This window comes from Gadus macrocephalus, chromosome 22 (assembly GCF_031168955.1).
Source record: "Gadus macrocephalus chromosome 22, ASM3116895v1".
Taxonomy (NCBI): Eukaryota; Metazoa; Chordata; class Actinopteri; order Gadiformes; family Gadidae; genus Gadus; species Gadus macrocephalus.
The window spans coordinates 3,150,795-3,167,989 of record NC_082403.1 but is presented as its reverse complement, the minus strand read 5'-3'; the positions used below and the strand labels follow the sequence as shown (position 1 = coordinate 3,167,989).

Genomic DNA, 17,195 nt, shown 5'->3' with positions numbered 1-17,195 from the left:
GCGAACCAGGTCCAAACAGAACCCAGAGAACTGAGAACCGAGAGGTAGAACCAGGTCCAAACAGAACCCAGAGAACTGAGAACCCAGAGGCAGAACCAGGTCCAAATATCAGGAAACAGTGGATCCAGGTGGAGACCCCAGCCCAGCTGTGAGGACCCCAGCCACCAGCAGAAGATCTGGTCGCACTGAAATACACACAACAACAACCCAGCAGTAGCTGCTCCTCCAGCTCCTCCAGCTCCTCCTCATTCCTCCCTCTGAGAGCCAGCAGGCAGGAAACTGGAGGGCGGCCATCTTGGATCTGGCCACACTGCGCAGCCTGTTTATGGACACAAGGTCTGACCTCGGTTCGTGACGAGGGACCTGACAACAGTTGTAGTGGCGTCGCGCCGCCAAATTCAGCCATTCCTGCCAATTACTTTGTTTGTTTTCGGGGTAGGTAGGTGGACAGTCCGGTAAGCCTTCTATTCATTTCATTCAGACTGATTTAAACGACTGGACTAGTTTATAATAGGCCTGTGACAGTCACAGACAGTTTTTTTAATATTTGTCTGAGCATTTAATTTATTGATTGCTGTCGGGAACTTTAACAAATATGACCAAACATTTTTCGAAAATAAATTCCCTACCCTAGCGTAAACAACTTAACTAACAAATAAGTAATTTGATCAATTCGATATAAACGAAAATAAATCGAGACCTTGCTGTTGACTGTTTTGATGCTGCCTGGTCTTTCGACAGCGATGGTTCCGAGTTTTCATTGGCTGTTGCACCACAAGGGGGAGGGGTTAATGTTGTGACTATCTGATTGGCAAGTTCCTATTTTGTCCCTGGTCAGCAAGGACTATTAAGACACAGCAAGTTGTCGACCATGTGCGTGTGCGTGTTCGTGTGGGTGTGTGTGCGCGTGCGTGCGTCTGCGTGCGTGTGTGTGATGATGACGGACGTGTCCCCAGTGATATCGTGGTGCCAGTAAGTTGAACCAGCTGGGTCACGTGTCGTCACACACATCGCAGCCCTAAACGGTCAGTGAGTCGACGTGACCACATTTACAAAGTCATGACGCTACGGTTCTGTCGCTTTACAGACGAGTCCGGGAATCGGGAGGGCAATTTGGGGGAGATCGCAGGGAGTAATTGGTGAAGGCGTATGGCCTCAGATGGACGCCCAGAGGGTCAAACGGCACTAATTAGGCAAGCGGTGGCACACAGATTGGATGGAGGGGGGGGGGGGAATGCGGCAAGCGACCTACCCGAGTGCCAATCCACAGAGAGATGATGAGTGTGTGTGTTCCGAGGGCCGCTGGAAGAATGGTGGCGACGGCCCGCAGATTAAAGAGACACCATCTGACGGGCCTCCCCGCGCAGGGCGCCGGGACAAACACACAGCCAATTAGCGCCGCGCTCCAATTAAGAGGCCACTTTGTGTGTGTGTGTGTGTGTGTGTGTGTGTGTGTGTGTGTGTGTGTGTGTGTGTGTGTGTGTGTGTGTGTGTGTGTGTGTGTGTGTGTGTGTGTGTGTGTGTGTGTGTGTGTGTGTGTGTGTGTGTGTGTGTGTGTGTGTGTGTGTGTGTGTGTGTGTGTGTGTGTGTGTGTGTGTGTGTGTGTCCACCACTGGAATCGTCCCGGACTTCATTTCATTCAACTATAGGTTCATAGTTTCAGAGAAGCTTGCCACGTACTCGTGGTCCGAATGTACTTAGGAGGGAATGTGGGATCGCTTCAATCATACAAGTCCACTTCTCTCCAAGGAAAACCCTCTTTCCACGCTCGGATAATCAATTCAACGCAAACGGTTGAAAACACAATAAAAAAAAAACACTGAAAACACTGAAAACACAATAAAACTGTAGCATAACTGACTAATATCAACTGACATGTTCCTCCGACATAACGGATAAGAAAAGCCTTACAATAGAAACGCCAAAATGCAATGGTTTCTCAAAGCGGACCACTGGACCCAGCAGGGACCTACCGGTGGTTCCGCCGACCCACGGTGCCCACCCCGCCGCCCCGGGCTCCAGCCCACCCCGCCACCCCGGGCTGCTGCCCACCCCGCCGCCCCGGGTTGCTGCCCACCCGGCTCACAGCTCCACATCCCCGGACTCAAACTTACCCGCTGCGCGGAGAGGAAGACCGCCGACGCGAGGGTCAAAAGTATCCAAGTGTTCCTCATGTTCTTCAACGGTTTAAAAACGGACACAAAAACAAAAACGGTTCCTCCGGTTCCTCACTCGGTTCCTCCCTCGGTTCTCTCGACTCTGTCCCCCCGGTTTCTAGCGTGCGCCTCCCGATCCCAACTCCTGCGCGTTCCTCAGGAGTTCAATCCCAACGGATACGTGTTGCCTTCTCTTATTCCAATCCCCCCCAGCAAATGTGCACCGTCGAGAGAGCCGAGGTCCGCTTGCAGACGTCGTGTTCTGGGATATCTCCACGTCTCGGCTGGATGTACTGGTAGAAACACACGACGGGTCCGGTGCATTCGGTCTACTCCTCCATATCACACGCTGCACAACGGGACTGCGACTTAACGGCGTTAACTCTGCACGGTGTGAGAGAGGGAGGGCGAGAGAGAGAGAGAGAGAGAGAGAGAGAGAGAGAGAGAGAGAGAGAGAGAGAGAGAGAGAGAGAGAGAGAGAGAGAGAGAGAGAGAGAGAGAGAGAGAGAGAGAGAGAGAGAGAGAGAGAGAGAGAGAGAGAGAGAGAGAGAGACCACATGGTCTAATTAAAAGACTGCAATAGGGACATTAATTTAGTTCAAAACGTAATGCAACGGTGCCTTGTATAATATCGTATATTCCTTATATTGATAATAAAAGCTTTCTTTAAAAAATCAATGCAAATCTGATAGCCTATTGTAATAATTAAGACCATGTGTTTCTTGTTCAAACATTAGATTTTTAACAACAAACTTAATATAGGTTATTAACGACAAACAAGATATTTCATAGAAATCAATTCAAATCACTTAAATTTGATCAGTTGTCACGCCCAGTGACAACGAGATCTTCCGTGGACGATGTCTCCCTCTACTGTCGAGAATTGGAAGTACAGCAGCAATTTCAAGAAAGCTAATTAAACATCCATTACGGGTAGCTTCGGTTGGTTATCCTCCGAAAAGTATTTATTGAATTGCATACTGATAACATGATCCTGGATATAATCAGCTACATTTTGGTTCTACACATGTATTTAGTTTTCTCTTAAATATCTTTTTCTTGAAACATGATCGTGATGAATTATCAAAAATCAGCTTAAACTAGCCAGCATTACCTAGCCTTTTCTTTCAATTAAAGTGTCAGCCTTGGACGCTGATTCGATCTCTTTCACAGTAAAGTCAACACTGTTTTACTATCATCAGTTCAACTCTGCTGTACAAAGTTATTATTAAGTAAAAGTCACTGGCATTGCCGATTTGGAAATGAAATAGGCCTACAGTGTATAATAGACATTATTTTCTCACATTACAACTGGTATTGGGGCGATGTAATCATAATACAATTGCTTGTGTTTATATAGGCCTACTTTGGGTGGGCTGATTATAGCCTACTTTGTTTTTCTTTTCATAATTTGAAATATGTTTTTGCAATTCAACCCTACTTACTACAGTTCCACCTTGATTTTGACTTCTACAGTTGAAGTGGATGTATTAGGGTATCATCCAGTTATTCCCTGAAACGTTTGTTTGTGTAACAATTTCCCTTTAAAACACACAAAAGCCTACAGGACCACTAATAATGTCGTGTTGCCAAACTCCCGCGCCCTCTCCCTCTCACACATTCCTGAGCACCAGACTGTTTCCAAACACTACAAAATCTCCCCAAAACGCTCCAGAAAGCCAAATACACAAAAAATAATCCCCTCTTTATGCAACCCTAAAACTTTATGATCTCAAAGTGGACAAGGTGCAGAGCGGGTTTCCCCCCCCCCCCCCCTCCCCCCCACGAACCTCCCCGGCCCGGCCGCGATAGATCCAGACATGAGGGAACAATAAGCCCCCGGTCCGAGGTATAGCGTTCATTAAGAGAGCTGCCAGGGACATTCTGGATGTTTCCATGAAGGCTTGGATAGAATGTGGAGGCTAGATTAGATCATGTTATATTAGACTCAATTGTTTTGGTATTCCGGTGATAGAGCCAATTTGACTAGGCTCCATTAATTAGGTTCGATACGAATATATGATTGGATGTTGTGGGTTGGTACTTTAGTCGTCCCAAAGGAGGGAAGTCAGTTTTAAAAGCAGCACACATTAATAATTTTAAAAATTGTTATAAAGGCACTGCACTCACTCGTTACTTACTAAACTAGGTGAGGGTATTACTTTAGAAACTTTGAGTCATTTGTTGAACTCCTCTGTAAACCCTCGTCATCCTTCGGCCTGAATGAAATGATGACGATTGCCAACCTTCTATCTGCCTGTCTGTCTACCTATCTGCCCGCCCAGTGACCTGCGTGCACTCATTGCGTGTGAGCGGCTTTTGCTAGTCTGACCTCGGTTCGTGACCCTCGTCACGAACCGAGGTCAGACTAGCGAGCTAGTCACGTGGTTTGGAGGAAGGCCTGGAGGGAGAGGGTGATGGGAATGTTGCGCCTGTATGCCCTCAAAATGAAACGAACTCTGGCTGGTTTCTCAAATGTTGCCTACGCCAGCTTTAATACAATATGTTATGGTACGGCGAGGCCCAGTGGATTCTCTTAAAAGGCAAGAGTAGGTGATCCGTGGATAACATTCCCCCGCTGAAACGCTGGCGTTTCACTGCCTAGGCCACGTGTTTAAAATAAAGATTATGTTTGGACTCTCTTAAACATATGAATGTCAACATTGAAAGGCATCCTGCAATGACAAGTAGTATTAAAGTATTTTGTCTGCGGTCAAGGACAGCAAATCACAGCTGGATTTCATATTCATCAAGTCACTGCAATTGGAAAATGTTGTCATTATTTTTGGAACTAAACACAATTAGGTTCCACAACCTAAAATATCAGAATCGGTTGGCCTAGTTTAAGGGGTTCCACTGGTTTTAACATAACATGACATCTTCACACCACCGAGATGCAGCCAAAAAGTGCAGTATAGAGAAGCTCCAACTAATTATTCCTGTGCACGGTAAAATGTTAACAATCAGCGATTAGGGAATCCGATGTTAGATTTTTAAGACCGGGCGAGAAGACGAAGGTGGCTGGGAGGTGGCACTGTTAAACGTTGCAATTATCTTCAACCTTTCCATCGCAATCTCCCCAGGAATCATTGAAGTGATTATAGATGGATCTGTGTCTTCGTGTGTGTGTAGCCTCCCCCTTATACATGCACAGCATTCCTGATCATTTACCATAGGACACACACACACACACACACACACACACACACACACACACACACACACACACACACACACACACACACACACACACACACACACACACACTGGGTTTGATCCCCAATGTCCACAGACCTACCTGTACACCTCATTGAGGAAGATAACCCTTTTAATAAAATGTAGCTGAGTCCACTGAGTTCAGTTATTTAGCAGCAAAAGTGTGTCCTAAATAACTAAATAGTTCACATGAACAACCTGGAAAGTACATTGAACATCGAGAGCCTTTTAATTTGTATTGCAATAAATTAATTACATTCCCTTTTTTTTCTTATTTTTTCAAATAAAATAATTTTGGGGATATACAAACATGACGTCTATTTCTGTAGATTCCAAAACATATGTTATATGGGCCGAGTGTTAGCTATAGGAATCAGAAAGTCATCATAGAAAAACTGTTTTATGAGGGCATGATAGCTATATCTTAAGCATTTGGAGACAGTACATCTCAACAAAGTGTATTCTACTTCCAGCAAAATTAAGTTCAACTGGTCCTGAGTCACATTGTTTTTCTTGCTCTTTAGGTTACGCTCATATATTTAAGGAAATGTGTTTTTTTCTCTGCTTCGAACTTAATTACAGAAATCACAAATAGAGCATGCAAAACAACATGTACATGGAAAAGAAAATGTGCTGCTGCAATTCACACAAAAACACTCCAGTGAAATCAAATAATAACACAGAAAAGCACGAACAGACATAACCATTTTATCTTGTGTATAGTTTGGAACACTTTTATAGTCTATGTATTAGAGGGAGATAATATTTCAGCCTTTCCCTAAAACGCTTATTTTCATAACAATCGCTTTTGAAACACACAGCAGCGTACGACCGCTAATGAAGTCGCGCCACAGACGCCCTCTCCTCCTCTCCTTCTCCCTACGCTCACATTCCTGGGGGCTGGGCGCCATCCAAACGCGCCGATATTCCCCTAAAACGCTACGGAACGCCAATAATCCGTCAATGTTTCTAAAAATAATAAAGAACACAAAAGGAGCGCACACATGACCGCACACACAGGAACCGTGGCGTTTCTCTGCACGGACGACACGCACGCAGAAGAACACAAAGCACAGCCACACGGCACAGCCACAAACGTGCATCCGAAAACACGCGCACACACAGACACACACACGCACACACACAAACTCACGCAGACAAACAAACACACACAAAAACACAACCACACGCAAAAACACACGCACACAAACACGCGCACACAAACACACACACAAACACAAACACACGCACAGACACAAACACACGCACACATACAAACACAAATACACACACAAACACAAACACACACACAAACACAAACATAAACACAAACACACGCACACATACAAACACACACACACACACAAACACTCGCACACACAAAGACACAAACACATGCACACGCACAATGGTGGGTTGGTTGTTTCTTTACTGAGCCGGGCGTCAGTCGTTGTCAGAGGACGGGGCCTCGGTGGTGGCGCGGGACGCCCCGGTGTGCCCCCGCCCGGGGGCCGCCGACGCCGGCAGCGACGCCCTGCTCCCCGGGAGGCCGTGGACATCAACACCACCGCTGTCCCCCTCCTCCCCCTCCTCCCCCCCCCCTCCTCCTCCTCCTCCTCCTCCCCCTCCTCCCCTTCCTCCCCCTTCTCCCCCTCCTCCTCCCCCTCCTCCTCCTCCTCCCCCTCCTCCCCCTCCTCCTCCCCCCCCGGCCGGGCTCCTCTGAAGCGTGCCCGCGGCAGCAGGGTCGACAGGTTGAACTCCTTCCGGGGCCTTCCCAGAACTCCAAAGCTGAGGACGACAGACGCAGCGAAGGAAACAGGAAACAGGAAAACGAATCAACCCAATGCAACGCACGTCTTCAGGGGTCACACACGTGCGCACGTCTTTAGAGGTCCACGAGTGCGCACGTCTTTAGGGGGTCAACACGTGCGCACGTCTTTAGAGGTCCACGAGTGCGCACGATTTTAGGGGGTCAACACGTGCGCACGTCCTTAGGGGTGTCGTGCACAATAAAGGTTCGCCGCACACGTACAACATCACTTCACCGAGAACCAAAGTGCTACTCACCTGTTCAGAGTTCACCTAGACACAGCATAGCCCCCCCCCGGCCCACCCCGCCTACTCATTGTTGTACGTCACGTTGTACGTCCTGGCACTTAATGTACGCTCTTAAGAATCTAGCAGGTGTTAGCACACACACACACACACGTACACACAGACACACACACACCTGCCACTGGCTAGCCGCTCCTCCAGCTCCTCCAGTAGGGCCCGGGTGTCACAGCGGGGCCTGGGCCCCGGGGGGCCCCTGGCCCCCAGCAGGCCCCCCGTCCCCCGGGAGGTGCGGAGGAACAGGTCTGGGGACTTCTCCTGGGGCAGGGGCAGGAAGTCACTGATCAGGACGGAGCACTGGGACAGGGAGCTCTTCACAGGGGGGCGCCTCCTTCAGAGAGGGGGGGGGGGGGGGGGGACGGAGGACAGACAGACAGACAGACAGACAGACAGACAGACAGACAGACAGACAGACAGAAAGTCAGGAGGGACCCAGAGAGCCCGAGCACATGGACAGAAAACCACACGAGTTGTGTAACTTTAATACCCCAGATACCTCAGTGAATTTAGGGAGGTGTGTGTGCGTGTGTGCGTTTGTGTGTGTGTGCGTGCGTGCGACCCTGCCTGCATGAGTGTGTGTGCGTGTGTGTATGTATATACTGTATGTGTGTGTGTGTGTGTGTGTGTGTGTGTGTGCGTGCCTGCATGCTTGCCTGCGTGAGCTGTGAGACCACGTCATGCGTGGTCGCAGCGCCACGGCCGACATGAAAGCGGCGATGGGTTAAAAACTAAAACAAAAAGGATGATGTATGACGACGCCGGCCGGGCCGCGAGGCTGCGCCGCACGCGTAGAGGAGGGCGGGAGGCAACAGCTGTGTAAACGCTCTGTGACAGAGGGGGGGGGGTTACCCCCGTGCGGTCATACTCCAGCCCAAGACCGATATCTGGTTTCAGGGCAGACGCCGATTGCCAGCGCCACGGCGTATCACGTCAGGAGCCCGGAGCTCTTGCGGCGGGCGCCAGGGATAGCAGAGAGAGGCCGGCACCTCTCGGGCAGACAGCGGGACGACAGCCCAGTCAGACGTGGAGGTTCTCTCCGCAATACCGCCTCACATCCACCCATTCATGCACACATTACACATGCACACCGACGGCGGTGTCAACCTTTTGTGTTTATTTTTTTATTCATTTAACCAGGTGAAGTCCCTTTGAGACATTGTCATCTCTTTAACAAGGGAGCCCTGGGAATCGAACCAGCAGCCTTCCGGTGACCGGCCGACATGACCGTGGTCGGCGCACGCGGTGCCCCCGCCCCCCCCCCCCCACCCCACCCACCCACCGGCGTCGCCCGGGTGTGCCCTCTCCCGGGTCCTCAGTGGGGGGGCGGCAGGCGCTGGGTCTCAGGAGGCGGGACAGCTCGGCCCGGATCAGCTCCAGGTCCCGCCTGTAGAACGCCACCCAGGGAACGAGGCTGAACAGCCTGTACAGACACTGGAGAGGGAGGGGGGAGAGGGGGAGGGGGAGAGGGGATGAGAGAGAGAGGGGGAGAGGGAGAGAGGGGGAGAGGGGGAGGGGGAGAGACATAGGGGGAGAGGGAGAGAGGGGGAGAGGGGGAGGGGGAGAGAGACTTAGGGGGAGAGGGAGAGAGAGGGAGAGAGGGGGAGAGGGGATGAGAGAGAAAGGGGGAGAGGGAGAGAGGTGGAGAGGGGGAGAGGGAAAGAGAGGGAGAGAGGGGGAGAGACATAGGGGGAGAGGGAGAGAGAGGGAGATGGAGAGAGGGGAGAGAGAGACAGAGGGGGAGAGGGAGAGAGAGCGGAGAGAAAAGGGGGAGAGGAAGAGGGGGGAGAGGGAGAGAGAGGGGAGAGAAAAGGGGACGAGGAAGAGGGGGGAGAGAGACATAGTGTGAGAGGGAGAGACGAGAGAAGGGGGAGAACCAGCGATGGAGAGGACGATGGCATAGAGACAGGGATAGAGTGTGTGTGGTATTTGTAAGACTCTAACAGTCCGCACACTTTAACCTGAAATAATCAAACAACAATCATTGTCCCCGTCGATGTGCAACACCGCGAGCCCGTGCCACCCACCAAACGCACGCCGATCTGGCATGGAGCTGGCTCTCTGCGCGGCTGTGTCAGTCTGCCGTCGTTAGCTTGTTAGTGGGGGTTCGAAGCATCAGGGAACACCTGTCAAATTCCCCCCCCGCCCTGCAACTGAGTCCGCCGCCCGCCTAACAAACTCTGTCTAACCCCACCGCTCTGCCACTTTCTGTCGGCCCGTGTCCCCCCCCCCCCACCCCCCGGCTGGACCAGATGGTGCAGCCATTAGCCGTTAGCCGTTAGCGCTATGGGGATGAGGCAACAGTTTGAAACCGTCAAACAGAGGGGAGCCTCCCTCGTTGGTTTTTCCTTTCACTTTTGTTTTATTCAGTAAACATTGTTTGGTCAACGAAGGTCAAAGAAGTGAGTGAGTGTGTGAGTGACTATTATAATTATCGAATATAATAGTTTATTTTTTCCATTGTTTAAAGTTTTGTAAGAATCGATTTCCTAAACATCAAAATCGAGGGGATAAAAATCCGTGAAGAATCGTACATGATCTGAAATGTTTTTGGATTAATCATGGGAAACGATGCGATGTGTGAACGGTTGGACTGACTTTTATGAATGGTGAGAAATGACATGAGTATTTTATGGAGCAGTCGCAATCCTATTTATTTTCACCATTCACTGGGAGTTCCTTTGGATGAAGACATGAGGTGAAGGAGTGAATAGGGGTTTGCAGAAGGTGCAGGTTGCGTTGGGGCCTTTACCTCGTACAGGTTCCGGTCCCGGTCGTTCGCTGACACCAGGCTCCTGGGGAAAGCATGGCGTGTTTAGGTTCAGTCTAGCCTGGCTATTGCCAGACACCTCTTGTGCTGAAGAGAATGACTGCAGCCTCCCCATAACCAAACTCAATCATAGATTGAGTTTGATCTGGGGAGGCTGCTGTAAAAAGAGGCGTGATCAACGGGCACGGTTCAAACGACTCTGTACGCATTTGGCTGCCTGCCGTCGCTTCCCTGGCGTCATTGTGTTAAACCAGCAAATAGCGCGCCAGGGGGAAAAGCCAGCTTGATGATTGGCTCCAGTAAAAGCGGATCGGAAACAGGAAGAAATGTATTTCTCCTCTTCAGCCCCTACTGCAGGGCGAATTCAAAACGCCAGTAGAGCGGGCTGGGGGTACCCTGTCTAGGTTCAGTGGGCTCTAAGGCACACGCATGCACCTGTTTAAGTTCTGGGTCGGGAACCCTCATCAAGCGTGTGGGTCTGTGTTCCTGCTTCTGTGCCCATGTGTGTTTTTGTGCGGGTCTCTGCATTTGTGGGTCTGAATAGACATGTTCACTTGGTGACGCTAGTTGGATATATTGGAAGGGCTCAAAATAGATAGACAAGTACCATGATAGAATAAAACAAATGGTACAGGTCCAATAAGATGTGACACTAAATGTTTCTATCTAAAATTAATCTAAAACTAGCCTTCACCCTTCAACAGTGTATTCTGGTTTAAAGAACAACAACCATTATCTCTCTTTCTTACACAAAAACGCACGCACACACACAGACACAGAGACACACAACCCCCCCCCGCACACAGACACACACACACACACACCAAACACACACTTACACACACAGACACAGATACAGACACACAAACACACACACACACAAATCCTCCCCACATACACACGTCACACACACACACGGACATCACCAATCTTCCCCCCCACACACACAAACACACACTAACCAAACACACACACACACACACGGACAGACCTCCCGCAGGCCGTGTGTGTGTGCTGGGGCGATGCGAGGCCCAGCAGCAGGGCGGAGTAGCAGACGGCCATCTTGTTCCGGGACAGCTCCACCTTCACCCTCACCTCCTCCTCCTCCCTGGACACACTCTCTCTGACGGATCTGAGGAGGGGAACGGTAATCAACGTTTTGGTAAAAAAGAAAAGAAAAAGGAGACAGGACAGTGAGGAGGGAAAGAAGGGAGAAAGAAGAAAGTCAAGTGGAAGATGGAGGAGGGGAAGAGGACATGAGGTGGAGAGTTGGAGAGGAGAAGAGGAATGAGAGAGGACGTGAAAAGTGGGGAGGAAAAAAGATGAAGAAGAAAGGGGGAATGGTGGAGATGAAACGAAAGAGAGGAGGAGACGAGGGGAGACATGAAAGAAAGGAGGCTGACGAAGGAGAGGAGAAGACGGAAAACAGGAACAGAAGGAAAAGAAATGAGAGGGGAAAACAACAGATTAAGAACAAAAGGGTGACAGAGAGTTAGACGAAGAGAGGAATCACACGACCGACACCTGGACATCTCCCTGGATCAGTGGTTCTCAAACTTGTTCTACTAGTGTACCCCTCTAAGGTATTTTTTCAGCTGAGTACCCCCTTCACCGGACCACCATATTTTGGGGCGAAAGAAAAATACAATAAAATCAAATGTGCGTTCTATTTGGCAGTGTTGACATGATGACAACATTAAAAAGGTGCAAATACTCGAAATTGAGTGAGAAACATGGGCCTGTGCTTCATGCAATCTGTTGGCTAATTTCTCCCCACAAAAGAAGCCAGGAGAGGGTCAGAGCAGGTAGAGGGGACCTCCTCCAGGGTCAGAGCAGGTAGAGGGGACCTCCTCCAGGGTCAGAGCAGGTAGAGGGGACCCCCTCCAGGGTCAGAGCATGCAGAGGGGACCTCCTCCAGGGTCAGAGCAGGTAGCGGTGAATCCCATTCAGTTTTTTTCAGAATTACATTTCAAACACTTTTCAGACCTGAAACTCTAAAGTGCCGCTAGGGGCACGCGGGACCCCATTTGAGTAGCACTGCTCTGGACCGAGAGGGCTCCACTCAACAGAGTGTGAGGCTGAACCTCCGTACCCCATGAGCGGCCTGGGGCGGCTCTGCAGGGCGTGCTGCTCCCGGAAGCAGGCCAGGTAGAGGAGCAGGGCCATCAGGAAGTCATCCAGCTCCTCCCGTCTGACAGGGGGAGAGAGACACAGGAGTCCCCCTGAGAGGGAGCAGGAGGAGCAGGGAGGAGCCAGCCGCACGAGGACGCACGGTGTGTGCGTGCGGTTGTTGTGATTGTAGTGCTGTGCCGGGGAACACTGGGCTTTTATTCGTCATCTGTTCTTCTTTTGAATTGTGTTGTTTCTTATTTGGGGTGATTGTCGTATCTCACTTAGTTTTCCAGGCTGAATCTCACCTTAATGTATGCAAAGGTTAGGGAGTGAGTGAGTGAGTATGTTTGTTATTGAGTGAGTGAGTGAGCGAGTGTGTTTGTGATAGAGTGAGTGAGTGATTGTGACAATTGAGTGAGTGATTGAGTGAGTGAGCGAGTGAGTGAGCGAGTTTGTGAGTGAGTGAGTGAGCGAGTGTTTGTGACTGACTGAGCGAGTGTTTGTGACTGACTGACTGACTGACTGAGTAAGTGCGTGCGTGCGTGCGTGCGTGCGTGCGTGCGTGCGTGCGTGTTACTTTAACACATCCAGGAGGCAGCGTGGAATGGGCGGGCTGTGACTCTGCAGTAGAAGGCCGAGCGCCACCTCTGAAACAAAAACCCGTCAGAATGAGAGTTGGACGCCCGGATGGTTTAATCGAGGGCCTGCTTGGCTTTCCTTACAGCGAGGCAGAAGCAGGCCGGCCTGAAAGGTCGCTTTGGTAGACACATGCCTCCTGGGTCTTATAAAACGTACCCTCCTGCAAAGTGGACCCTTGACTTGTCTTAAGAGAGACAAATTGTTCACTACTATTCACTACTAAAATCGAAAGGATAGAGATGAAATCTGGTTACAGTTTTTGTCTTTTTTCTCATTATTATGAGCAAACATCAACCAAAACATCTACATTGATGACATTTCTATAAGCCCAGGAGAGATGTAGGCCTATAGAAACATCTACATTGACGTAACTGCATATATAGATCTAGTACTAGACTATAGCTAAGTATTAGTATTAGAATCATAATAACAAAGGTTAGGCATTTGTGGTTGTGACTTGGAAATGTGTTCACATCTAGTTAATCTGGTTCAGGTCCCAAAATGATGAGGCTTATGCTGTTAACATGCAGTTTGAATTAGCATTAGCATTTAGCTTCCACCGGAAGCAGACAACCAGCCATGTATGAAGAACCTTGCCTCAAACCATAGCCTGGTTCTCAGTAACTATAACTCAGACTACTATATATGTATAAATTGGACATGGTAATGCTCAGTAGGGAGGGAGCAAGCCAAACAGATGTGAAAGATTGGTCTTCGTTTTTGAAACATCAATAGTATAATACTACACTATTGAATAGTGTATGAGAAGTGAGAAATGTGGAGGCTACAGGGTTACCAGTCTGCAATACATTCTGCCTGGTTCAACTGGTCGTGTGTGACTTGCTTTTGAGGTTCTCCATGGTGACCGGGCCCCTCTGCCTGGGTTTGGTGGAGTTCACGTACGCCGAGAGATGACTCGTGGCTTTCCTTGGGCTCTGTCGCCCTCTATCGGTCACAGTACCAAACGTGGGCATTCTATTGGGGAAATAAAGTCTAAAGATTAGCTTTACATGGAATATATATATATATAAATATTTATTTATCTATTCAAAGATATATTTATACATTTATATGCACATTTATATATATATATTATATATTTTTAATATAATATATTAAAGACTTGCAGAACACATGCAGACATGTGTGTTTATAGATTTATTGTGCGAACATTATTCGTATGTAATCAATAACTGATGATGGGCTACCCTGACATATTGACGTCTTTTAAACCGACTTCGGTGTTGAGTCTTTCCTTCAGCGGGCCACCTTCTGTTTTAAACCTGCAAAGAAAGCAGAACGTGTTTCAAACAGGCGTCGTTTAAAACTGGACGCCGTGCGCAGCAGTTGAAGCCCTCCTCTGCACTTCTTTGACGTGCTGTTCATCGGAGACCTCAGGGTTGCCCACTCTCACGCTTCATCTGGCGTGTCACTCACGCTGTCATCATCAACCTGCACGCTCTCACGCGCACGCAAGAAATGTCACGAGCAAAATCCATTTTTCTCCCCTCATAATCAATTCACACTGTAGCGCACGCGAGCACGCACGCTGCCTGGCGTGCGGGTGCGTGCGTTTTATAGTATCTAACTCCAGCCAAAGTCCCACAGTTGGCAACCCTGCCTCACCTGACAGATTGTGGCTCTGGTTCTTCCTCAGGAGGAAGCGTTCGCCTGTTCAACGGGTTTGACAGCAGTAAGCGAACACTGTAACACTTTCCGCGGCATTTGGCTCAGGATGGGATCATGGGAGTGGGTCGGCTGGTGACCAGAAGGTTGCTGGTTCAATCCCCGGCTCCTCCTAGCTGGGTGTCGAGGTGTCCCTGTGAAAGAGGCCTCGAGCTGGCTGTGGCCTTGCATGGACTCCTCCACCGTCACCTGCAACGGTCCGTTTGTTTGACGGCGGTATCTTAGCAACAGCCAATGGCGAGCCAGCATTCATTTCACCGCAGTATCTTAGCAACAGCCAATGGAGTACAAGCATTCATTTCCTGCACCGAAAGTTATTAGATATACTAAATATCGATCAATGGATACAAAATATAGACATTGTAAATCTGTTTTATTCAGTTCTCACACTAAATGGTATTACTTTCCTGACTTGTACATGATAAAACGTATATAAAACGCATTGTCCAAAATGTGAGTTAATACACGCAGACAAAAGTAGGCACAGATTTAAAACACTGAATCGTTTTAATCGATTTTAGGGGTGACACAATTTGGGTTTTCACCCCTGAAATCCAAGCCGGCCTCCCTCTTCTGCTGGACTTCAACTGAATCCAACAGCTGGACTTCAGAGGAAAAATAAGAATCATTAAAAACATTACTCATTAACTTTTAACTCTTTTTACTTAACCGAAAGGTGGGAGAAAAAATAAAGACCAAGAAGAAAAAAGAGGGATGATGATTGAATGAAGGAGAGGAGGCGACGAGGGGAGACATGAAAGAAAGAAGGCTGATGAAGGAGAAGAGAAGACGGAAAACATGAACAGAAGAAAAAGAAAAGAGAACCGATTAAGAAACAAAAGGTGACAGAGGTGGAGTTGAAGAGAGGGATCATAACTCAGGCTACTATATATATATATATATATATATATATATATATATAGGCCTACATATTAATAAATTGGACATGGTAATGCTCAGTAGAAACAGACCACCACGTAGATGGCCATCATGTGTCTGTCTCTTCAGGTATGTGAGTTTATTTTTCGCTAGTTTAAAAATGGTGTGAAGACGAGACTATTGAGTGAAGAAAGGGGAGGGTCTCAATTGGGACCCATTGTACAATAATCTGGGGTCGTCACAGTGAAACATAGATGCTATCCAATTGTTTAATCATTTTAACGCCAGTGAACAAGAACACAAATTCAAAGAACTTTCTTTTTCCCTTGAGGGAACTTTATTTCCACCCCATCAGTTCAAGCTTTAGAGTGTGTTTCTTGGTGAGATATTGACAATTTAAGGCTCCACAATGTCCGAAATGTATTCACAAGCTTTGGCAGGTCTCAGTGGAGGTCAATGAGACGAATCAAGCAGGATAAAACTAAAACTGTTTAAACCAACATGGTCTCACAGGAATCCGTGAAATGACTACGGTAAAACACTTAACTCGAAATCCGTGGCCACATCACGGAAACACGCCAATATCCGTGTGTGAGCCACGGAATAACAGTGTCATTTACTTGCATTGGAGCAAATTCCGTGGCCACATCACGGACAATTGAAGTGATTCCGTCAGACCACCACGGATTTTGAGTTAAGCCCCCGCTGTGGTCAAATGTGGCACACACACAGATTGAAACGGGAATCTGTGTGTGTGCCACGGAATATCATTGTCATTTACTCGCATTGGAGCAACTTCCGTGGACACAACAAGGACGATTTAAGTGTTTCAGTGAGACCACCCCGGGTTTTGAGTTAAGCCCCCGTGGTCGACTCGCTCGTTGAAACGGGGATCCGCGTATGAGCCACGGAACATCAGCGTCATTAACTTGCATTGGAGCGAATTCCGTGGCCACATCACGGAAATCGGCGTGTTTCCGTGATGTGTCCACGGATTTCGAGTTATTCGTCCGTAGTCATTTCACGGATTCCTGTGAGACCAGGTTGGTTTAAAACTCACCAACTATAGAATTAATTAATCTAAATGTGAAGATTTGTTTCAAGTTTAAACCACGTTTTAAAGTAAAGAAATTGACATTTTGAAGTCTGACAGCGGCCCTCACCTAATAATAAAGATAACAATATTTACTTATTCAACCTTTATTTATACTCGAAAAAAACATTTGAGGGGTGACCCTCATTTGCAATGATGTCGAGTCAAACAAATGCAAAGCAAAAACAACAATACATACACAATGTATAATGCAAATGTAACCGGTGCATTTATAGTTATGTTATATTTGAACAAGAATCCTTTTATTCCTTTAATTCATTATTTTTCCTTTATGTATAAATGTATATTTGTTTTGAACGCTTTTATTTTAATACGTTGGGCTGTTTGTAGTCACTTCCTGTTTATTTTGCGCCGTCCTCTCCAGTCGGAGAGTTGCCCTGCTGGAGAGAGTATAAAAGCTCCCGAGGCAAATCAGCAGTTGTCTCCAGGCTCATTATACACCAATTGTACAACAACTGATGAAGGGAAAAACAAAAAAAACATTTACAAAGAGAGATATGTAGACTGGAAATAA

General features: G+C 48.1%; 1 long non-coding RNA gene across 1 annotated transcript; it reads right to left on the bottom strand.

The window, feature by feature from the left end:
• Positions 1-13,789: 13,789 nt before the first annotated feature.
• LOC132451735 (uncharacterized) lies at positions 13,790-15,100 on the bottom strand. Its single transcript, XR_009524196.1, has 3 exons — positions 14,629-15,100; positions 14,211-14,285; positions 13,790-13,977 (listed from the first exon to the last, which is right to left on the bottom strand). It is a non-coding gene; the product is annotated as an uncharacterized LOC132451735 (long non-coding RNA).
• Between the last annotated feature and the right edge of the window lie 2,095 nt (positions 15,101-17,195).